We start from the raw sequence: 10901 nt of genomic DNA, 5'->3' as shown, positions 1-10901 counted from the left end.
TACTAAAATTTTAAGGTTCTTCATATTTGGGTATGTATTTTCTACTATGTTTTTATGCTTAGATTTACCTTTTATTTTTTGATATATAGAATTTGTAAATATTTATAGGGTACGTGTGATATTTTGTTACATGTATAAAATGTGTAATAATCAAGTCAGGGTATTTGAGATATCCATCACTTCAGATATTTCTAAGGATTCAGAACATTTCAAGTATTCTCTTCTAGCTATTTTGAAATATACAATACATTGTTGTTAACCATAGTCAACCTACTCTGCTATTGAACATTAGAACTTATTTCTTCTATCAAACCGTATCTATCCATTAACCAACATCTCCTCATCCTTTCTCCACCCACACACCCCTCTCAGCATCTAGTGTCTATCATTATATTCTTTACCTCCATGAGATCAACTTTTTTAACTCCCTCTCACAAGTGAGAACATGAGATATTTGTCTTTCTATACCTGGTTTATTTCACTTAACATAATGACCTCCAGCTCCATCTATGTCACTGCAAATAACATAGTTCATTCTTTTCTTGACCAGATAGTATTGCATTGTGTATATATACTACATTTTTAAATTCATTTGTCTGTTGATAGATACTTAGGTTTACTGTTAATAGTTCTTCAATAACATGCGAGTGCAGGTATCCCTTTGATATATCGATTTCTTTTCCTTTGGATAAATACTCAGTAGTGGGATTGCTGAATTGTACAGTACTTCTTAGTTTTTTGAGAAATCTCCATACTGTTTCCATAGGGGCTTACTAATTTACATATTCACCAACAGTATATAAGAGTTCCCTTTTCTCCACATCCTTGTTAGTATCTGTTATATTCTGTCTTTTTAATAATAGCCACTATTAAGTGAGGTAGGATAATATCTCACTGTGGTTTTGACTTTCTCTGATGATTAGTGATGTTGAGCATTTTTCATATAGTTGTTGGTCATTTGTAAGTCTTCTTTTGAGAAATGTCTACTTATGACATTTGCCCACTTTTTAATGGGATTATTTGTTTTCTTACTTTTGAGTTGTTTGGGTTCCTTGTAGATTCTGGATAGTAGTCCCTTCTCAGATGAATAGTTCACAAATATTTTCTGATATACTTTAAAACTTTAATTTAAAAAACACACACACTAATGACATCCTATAGCACTTATGTGTACTTTTGACTTCAATTTATTCACTAAAATAGTTTGCATATAAATACATGATGAGTGAATTTCCCTTCCATGTCTTCCTCTCTGGTGGAACTTGAAAACTACATTTCCCAAGCTGCTTTGCCAGAATGGGAAATACTGGCATAAGATCAAAGGCAAAGAGATTTATTTTCTTCCTGCTTTTGACACAGTCTCAACAATGGTACTCCAGCAGCCTCTGCAGCACAGAGCTCCTGGGACCTGGCTCTATAGGCTGCTGAAGGAGAAAAACCTCACAAAATGGTAGATCCAAATGGAAGAAGAGTAATACTGGCTGTACTTACTAAATCACGATACTCAATTTCCAATCCCAACTGCCAATTATGTAAAACATTTTGTTGAAATTTGGCTAGTAAAATTCCATCTTCCTAGATGCCAATAAGTAATTCTTACAAACTAAGAGGTGTACGCAGCATTTTTTTAAACGAAGGAATTTTAAAACCTATTTAAAGATTGCACTTGGAAGATTTTAAAACAAGATATAAAATTCTGTCCCAAGTTTTAAAAAATATGCAGATAACTTTTTTTGTACAGTTTTTAATGTATGCAGAAAGTAGTTTTACAATTACACTGGTTTGGCAACAAAATTGCATTATAACGAAAATAATTACAAACATCAAATCTGAAATTGCCTCTCTATACCATGGGTCTTTCAAAAAGCAGCTACTTTATCACTCATTATCAGAACCATTACTTTAAAAAGATAAAAATTTTTTTCCAAAAATATATGTTAGAGAGCATAGTACTCACAGTCATCAGTCATAACATAAAAGTTAGCAAAATTAGAACGCTTGTCATTCTGAAAAAGAAAAATAACTTCCATAAATTTCATACTGCTTCTTAATACTCTACCACTGGATAGCCAGTGAAACTCAAGTGGTGAAAATGACATTTGTGCCACTCTCTATCTTATTACAAAGTACCATAAAGATTCCACTAAAATTTTAAGATTCTTCCAAATTTGGTAATGTTGTTTTCTACCACATATTAGAGCTTTAATTTTAAAAACAAAAACAAATTAACCATATCAATGACATCCTATACCACTTGTGTGCACTGCTATTTTCGATTCATTTGCTAAAAGATCTTGTCCATAAACAATGAGTGAATGAATTTCATGTGTAGTAGTTCTGTAACCTGACTCAGCAACTTTATTTTTATTCCATTCAAACCAACCTCTCCAATATTCTAACACTATTTTACTATAGTTAACACAGATTTTTCTAGAATGCATTGCTTTCCTGGGAAAGTATTTTGCTGCTTAGCAGATATCTCCTTTACTAATTATTTTAGTGATTTGTAAAAACACAGTTCTTCGTAATATTGAAATTGAGCCCAGTAAATATTATTGGCTGAAGTGTTAGAAATATTGGTACTTTATTTAAGTATATAGTAAACAGTAAACCTTCTACACTGCATAATTTGTTCAAATACGTGTTTCTTCAAACCTTCAGCAATGTTTTCTATGTATCTTCTAATATCATTTGATAACAAATGTGATAAGGTTTTTCGCATATTATTTTTCATACATTATTTCAGACATTTTGTACTATTGGAACAGTGTTTCCAACAATACATGTGTTTGGTTTTTACTATTAAGTTTGCTAAAATCCCAAAAGTCTTCTAAACATTTATTTAATAACTTTGTAAAGTCTGGACTCAGTATCATGCTTGCTTCATGATCCAGATAGATAGATTTTAATGCCTTACCAAACAAATGGTCTTCCTCCATAATTAGAAAATACCTCAAGGTATACTATACACTAAAGGTAACATTCTTTTTTAATGACAGTGACTATAAGCCCACACTTCAAAAAGGCTTATTGATGATTATTTTTGGCTAATTGTGAAGTAAAATTAAATCATCACTGTTTAAAACTTTATTATGGCCATTGCCTTGGTAAGCTCTGGTGTGGCCACTTGCTCTTTGAGTTATGGCCAGGCCATGTTTTCTTAAGCTTTGGCCCCCTCCCCTCCTTTGGGGAGGTGATACCCTCTTTCTTGTTCTCTCTCTCTTCAATTTACTTTCTAAAGAAATTATATTTTCTAATCCAACTTCTGTGCAATTCTTTGTGTCTTTCATGTGGCACACACACCAGATGCCCACACCCCCAGAGGGCCTGACCTAACATTCTAAAGGCCTTGCTGCGAGTTTGCCCTAACATTTTTGGAGGTCCCACCGAGATCTGCCGCTCTCTCTCTCTCATTTCCCTCTCCCACCAAGATTTGCTCACTCTTTTCTTTTCCAACATTAGTCTCTCTATTAGTCTCTCTATGGAGAGAGGTAACGGGCTTGACTTTCTTTTCTCTGCTACTCACGCTTAATCTTTTTTTTTTTTTTTGAGTTGGAGTCTCACTCTGTCGCCCAGACTGGAGTGCAGTGGCTGCTCCTGGTCACTGCAGCCTCGACCTGCTGGGCTCAGACGATCCTTCCGCCTCAGCCTTCCCAGTAGCCGGAACTACAGGAGCACGCTACCACACCCAGCTAATTTTTTTGATTTATTGTAGAGATGAGGTCTCACCAAGTTGCCCAGGCAGGTCTCGAACCCGCGGGCTCAGGCAATCCACTCACCTCAGCCTTCCAAGGCGCAGGATTACAGGCTGAGCCACTGAGCCTGGTTTACTCACTCTTAATCTTATCGCCCACAAGGAGCTACATCAAATAGACCTCTCCCTGTTGCTTCAGCCTTGTCTGGTATGAAACTACAACTTAACTGTTTTGTTTTGTTTTTTTCAGCCATGACATTTGAAAACCAACAGGTTGCCAACATGGAGGGCTGAAGAACCAGAGGGTCAAAGAGGCACCCCAACTGGCAGTCGAAATTAGTGATAAAACTCCAACTTCCCATCAGAGACCTGGTCTCTTGCAGGAAAAACCCCTCCAGGCCCAAATCCCCAAGTTAACCTAATCAGCCCTGTGGGACCTACATGATACAGACAGACCCCATCACCATGGCAGCAATCATGTGACTAACCCACCTATCTGCCTGCTGTCCATCACCCGACATCAGTACCTGCACTTACCTGCCCCTTCATGATGACCTGGAGCAGACCACCAACCAATCACCTTAATGACTTCCCCCATTAAAGGGACGGGTTAATAGCATTCAGTCTCAAGTAGCCAGTCACTATGGCTAGGCCATTGTTAGGCCATTGTCAAACCATTGCCTTGCTAAGCTATGATGTGGTCATATGCTCTTTGAGCTATGGCCAGCCCATGTTTTTTTAAGCTTTGGCCCTCTCTCCTACCCTGGGGAGGTGAATCTCCTGTCTCTTTCTAATTTACTTTCTAAATAAACTATTTTCTAACCTAAAAAAACCCCAAAAATCTTTACTATAATGTAACTGACAAAGTGTTCATAATATATTTTAAGAGTGTTCTTATTCAAATGTGCTTAGATTATTAGTATTATTCTTATTTTTTTTCAACTTTTTTTTATTTCATAAGGGTTGGTTAAGTTAAACTAGATAGTGTAATCTGTGACTCCTTTCAACAAGGCACAGATACAATTTAGTACTGCCAAGTGTTTAAGCAAATGAAGCCCCACTCTCCCTTCAGGATGCTCTGTATAAGTTACAATATATATAAAAGCTACTCTGACACTGCCAGAATCTATATGCATATGAACTACTAGTAAGTTTAACTTCTTAGATTTTTTTAAGATAAATATTACAGTTTTGATATCATCTAAAATCTGAATACATCATATTTCCTATAATGCACACCCTATTTTTGAGACGACTATTCTATAGCATGGGCCTTGGACTCAGATTTAAAAAATATTTATTGGCTATGTATATTTTATCAGATTACTTATTCATGAGTCTCATATAGCTTATCTTTAAAATGGTAATAAAAATAGTTATATCACAGAACTTATCAATCATATTGATAAGCAATAACATTTGTTGTAAACAAAGTACAAAACACTAGTCAAAGCACATTGAATGTATTAATTCTTGAGAACAGTGTGTACATCTAATGAGTATTCGATAAATACTAGTTGTCTTCCCCAGGAAACAGATTAATTTTATAAAATAAGAAAGATTTATTAGGGCAAACAAAGTTGGTTGTTTACATACTTCTCTCTCCCACAAAATGTCACAGTTCCTAGCAGCAAAGTCAAATTGTACTTCCATGCATTTTAATAAAGTGCAAAGTACAAAGCTTTGATGTATGAAGTGTTCAATAATTAAATAAATGTTGTTGAGTGAATATACATAAGGTACCACTATAATTTGCTGTTTATTAGCTGTAAAAACTACAGCAAATCTAGTGCTGACAGGAATGATCAACTAACTGTACACACACTGAAAAACATGCTACTGTGTTTGAACATACTCTATCATACCTCTTTGCAGGAAGGCTAACACTCTCCAGAACTTTTGAAAATAAGCTGGGTGTGGTGGCTCATATCTAATCCTAGGACTCTAGAAGACTGAGGTAGGAGGATTGCTTGAAGCCAGGAGAATGAGAGAAGCCTGAGCAACACAGAAAGCCCTCATCTCTACAAAATATTTTCTAAAATTGGCCAAGAATGGTAACAAATACCTGAAGTCATAGCTACTAGGGAGGCTGAGGTAGGAGGATCCTTTGAGCCTAGGAGTTCAAGACTGCAGTAAGCTATGCTCATACCACATATTCCAGCCAGGGTGACAGAGCAAAAGTCTGTCTCTAAAAAAAATAAAAAATAAATAAATAAGATGAAGAGGAGGAGGAGGAGGAGGAGGAGGAGGAGGGGGAAATACAGCAGCATCCCTTGGTTATTGTATTAACAAATGGAAAGTAAGACATTGACAACCCCAACATAATTTCTACTTGGATTTTGAAATGTTTCCATATTTATATCTGCATACTGGTATATCTAATATTCTATAAGAAAAATGTACTTCTAACAAAATAAGCTATACTATGAAAACTGACTTAGAAAAAATTGAATGCAAATTAGTTTCTTTGATCTTTCTCCTTTATTTAACACATTTGTAACCGACATCACTTTGATTACTCAAACTACATGCAACTTGCCTTTTCCCAGACCTTATCAGAGAAGAAATACCATCAATAAATTTGAAATTCAGTTTGCTTATTATCAAAAATCATGGAGGGCACACCTCATGATGTACCTGCACGATGAACATTTGTATGCCTGACCCTGAATTGTACCCCACATCTTCAAAATATAAGATTTTTTACAAAATCATTAGAAATAGATTTTAAAATATTCTATATGCTTCACTAAATTATAAATTTGGGTTTTTAAATAAAGTATTTTTTTCCTTTGTGTATTATAATCCATTAATGGTCTCTATGACTCCTTTTTAGATAAGAAACCTGAGGTAGAGAAAAACTAGCTTGTGCTACACAATATTTAGTTGTATAACGGATCTGATATCTCACAAGTTTTCCTATTCAACTCATAGTGCTATTATTAAAAAAATTAGCAAGCCGGGCTCAGTGGCTCAGCCTGTAATCCCGCGCCTTTGGGAGGCTAAGGTAAGTGGATTGGTGAGCCCATGGGGTTCGAGACTCGCCTGGGCAGCGAGACCTCATCTCTACAATAAATCAAAAAATCAGCCGGGCATGGTAGCGCATGCCTGTAATTTTGGCTACTCGGAAGGCTGAGGCAGAAGGATCGCCAGAGCCCAGCAGGTCGAGGCTGGGAACCCAGCAGATCGAGGCTGCGGTGGCCGGCAGCGGCCACTGCACTCCAGTCTGGGCGACAGAGTGAGACTCCAACTCAAAAAAAAAAAAAAAAAAAAAAGCAAACTGATGTGAAATGTTGAGAAGGAAAGGAGGAATAATAAATGTAAGTCATCTTTGCATCTTAATGAGACCCTGAAGATTACCTTTTTTATCTTTATCTTAATTAATCACGGACCACACATTCCATCTCTAGGTATATGGGAAGCAGAGTGCTTTGGTAGGAAAAACACTTTAAAGTTAAACAAGCCTGGATTTGAATCAAGCTTCCACATTCACTAGTTGTGACCTTAAACAAGTTACCATTATCCCTGAATTTCAGTATCCTCATTAGCAATATGAGGCATAAGTATTAAATTAGAACAGATATAAAGTGTTTGACCCATTGCAAAACTTCATTAAATAATTATCCATTGTCTCTTTTTCTTCCCAAACCAGAAATTCTCAATTTTGTTGTATTATGGATCTCTTGTTTTAATTTTATTATTTTAGAAATCGGGTCTTGCTCTGTCACCTTGGCTAGAGTTCGGTTGCAGACTCAAACTCCTGGACTCAAGCAATCCTCTATCATTCTCCTGAGTAGCTGGGATTACAGACACATGCCACTACACTAGGCTCTTATTATGGATCTCTTCTAACCAGTAACAATTCACATCAACAATTTACATTTGTCTACCATGTAACACCTTGCTTCTTTACATAAACTTTTGAATTTAATCTTCACTGGTACCCTATAAAGTAATTTTCCCATTATCTTAACTTTTTATAGTAAATTGAGCTTCAGAGAAAGTAAGTAATTTGTACAAAATCTTGCAAGTAGTAAGTTATAAAACCAGACTTTAATGTAGGCCATCCAATGTACTCAACAGTCCATCAAGCCTACACCCCTATTTAAAATAAAAAGTCCAAGCCAGAATGAACAGGAAATTTTCTACTAAGATATCTAAAAATAAAAATATTATTAAACTACTTGCCTAGTCCCAAACAAGGACATATTCAAATTAATGTCACCAGTGGGTCTAGAACCTGAAACTTTATTTGGTACAAATACTTTTATAATATTTTCCCAGAAAATAGCTTATAACTATTATGCTTGTTCAAGGTAGAGAATGATCCTCAAAACTTAGAGTGTATGTTCTATTCTTCAGTGACACACTAAATTTCCTCAGTATCAATTTATTTCTTCAAAAGTTATATTGGAAAATAATGACTAAAATATTGAGTGATTAATTAAAACAAGATCCCTTCTTCATCAAACCAATTCTGAGGGAACAGTTGATTGTAATTTAGGTGATCCCAGGGGCCATCTCTCAGGACCACACTTAAAAATAATTTCCTTGAGCCCTTACCGTCTCTTGCATCTATTTCTTACTAATTAGGAGAAAGCAGAGCATAAAAGTTAAAAGTATATGGGTTCTGTATTCATACTACTCAAATATTGGCTCTACTATTTTAGAAAATCCCTTAACATCATTAACCCTTTTGTCTTCATAATTAAAATGGAGGAAATAAAAGTATCTATATCAGAGTTTTGTGACTATTAAATAAAATAATCCAAGTATTGGTAATATAAACATCTAACATTTATCGGGCATTTTGCCATATTCAGACCTATGCTGAGCATTTTATATGTATTATCTCATTCAATAATCACAAAATCCTATACATACTATTATTATATCTTTTACAGGTGAGAAAAGTAAAGTCGAATGTCCCACAACTAATACATCATATCCAGGATTTAAATCCAGCACACAAATTTTACAGTACAAACTCAACTGCTAGGTGTATGGGAAGCTCAATGCCTGGCACATAGGAAGCATTCAGTAAATCTTAGCTTATGTTTATTTCTATTTTATCCAAATGCCTATGTATTTAAAAATCCTAAATTGAATGGAACGGTCCTCAAATATTTCAACTGCATGATTCCTTGTTCTTACTCTACCCAATAGGATTATTCTAAAACAGATTCCTGAAAGAGAAAACATAAGCAAAAGTATAATATGTGAATTACTTCTATGACACAATAAAAATCAATAAATGAAGGAAATTTAACTGCATATTACAAAGTGAAAGAAGGCAGTCTGAAAGGACACATACTGTATGATTACAACTATATGACATTCTGGAGAAGGCAAAACTACTGGAGACATAAAAACATCAGTGGTTGCCAGGAGCTGGGGGAGGGAGGAGAGAAGAGGTGGCACACAGAGGATTTTGAGGGCAGAGAAACTACTCTGTATGATCTAAAATGGCAGATACAATATGCATTCAAACCAACAGAATGGATAACACCAAAAGTAAACCCTAACGTAACCTACGACTCTGGGCGACAATGATGTGTCAATGTAGTTCATCAGTTGCAATAAATATATTACTCTGGTGGGATATGTTTTGTTTTGTTTTTGAGTTGGAGTCCCACTCTGTCACCCAGACTGGAGTGCAGTGGCCGCTCCCGGCCACCGCAGCCTCGACTTGCTGGGCTCCGGCGATCCTTCCGCCTCAGCCTTCCAAGTAGGTGGAACTACAGGTGCACGCTATCATGCCCGGCTAATTTTTTTGATTTAATGTAGAGATGAGGTCTTGCCAAGTTGCCCAGGCGGGTCTCGAACTCGCAGGCTCAGGCAATCCACTCATCTTAGCCTCCCAAGGCGTAGGATTACAGGCTGAGTCACCGAGCCCGGCTAGGAAATGTTAATAACAGTGGAGGCTATGTATATGTGGAATAGGGAGTGTTAAGAAAACCTCCGTGCCTTATATTTGAATTTTCTATGAATTTAAAACTGTTCTAAAAGATCAAGTATGTTAAAATAAATGATCATGTAGTAGATCTTGAATAAAGTCTAAACAAATATCAAAGAATTAAACATATTCTTTGAGCACAAGCAAGTAAATTAAAAATCAACAGAAAAAAATTAAATAGGAGTTATTTTGGGAATGCAAACGTACAAAATGAAGATTTGAGGAGGATGAAACCATCAGTGTGCATTTAAGTTAGGCAGGGAAAATTATACAATGTCACAGTGCCTAAGTCTAGGAAAGGCAATATTTTTTCTAAACGAAAGTGGTTAAAAAAATCACCTAATAAGAAAATGGAAAAAAAAAATTCTGATTAGAAGGTTTCAAGGAGTGAAATAATTATCCAAAATCATCAAGTTAGTTTATGGGTAAGCTGGGTCTAGAAACTCATGACTCTCAACCCAGTGCTTGTTCCACTACAACAGATTGACACCATAGGACATATCTGACTCAAGGCAGTAAATTAAGTATACTGAAGAAGACAAGAAAAAAGTGAAAAAATGGAAAGTCAGATCCAAGTATTCCAGTTGGCATGGCAAGGAATAGCCATAATTTCAAAATGGCTTTAACCTGAAAAGAAAGAAAGAGATTTGAGATTTGAAAGTGGATGAAATACAGAATTAATGGAAAATGATACAGGGTTCCCTATCTGGTAGTTTCAGGCTTGAGCTTTAGCCATTATGATTATAATTCAACATGCTTTAAAGTCTTAACTGACCATACTAAATAACATAAAATTATAACCTGTTGCAATAAGGTCAATTTTCTAATCTGTGCCCTAAAATTTCCTGAATTCACATCTAGTTATAACTGGGCAATACATTTATTGGTTGGGCGAATTTATTTTATGACTGCATTTAAAAAATATTTTTATTATGAACATTTTCAAAACTACAAAAATACTGTATAATAAATGAATTATCTTGTATCCATCATTTAATTTCAATAATTCACAACATTTTACCTTTAATATTTTACCTATTGTCAGTACCATCCATTTTTTTCTTTCTGGACTGGCTGAACTGATTTAAGATAAAGAACAGAAGCACTTTTGGAATAAGGAAAAAGAAAGAATGAAATATTTTCAATCTGCTATTCACTGAGACTTGAACCAGAAAAATTCTAGGCTGTGAGACAAACAAACAGAAAGACAACAACAATAGCAAAACCCACAAGAGTCAAGAATAATAAAGC

The sequence above is a fragment of the Carlito syrichta genome, unplaced genomic scaffold (genome assembly GCF_000164805.1).
Source record: "Carlito syrichta isolate Samal-C Ts95f unplaced genomic scaffold, Tarsius_syrichta-2.0.1 Scaffold267700, whole genome shotgun sequence".
NCBI lineage: Eukaryota > Metazoa > Chordata > Mammalia > Primates > Tarsiidae > Carlito > Carlito syrichta.
This window is presented reverse-complemented; position numbering follows the sequence as displayed.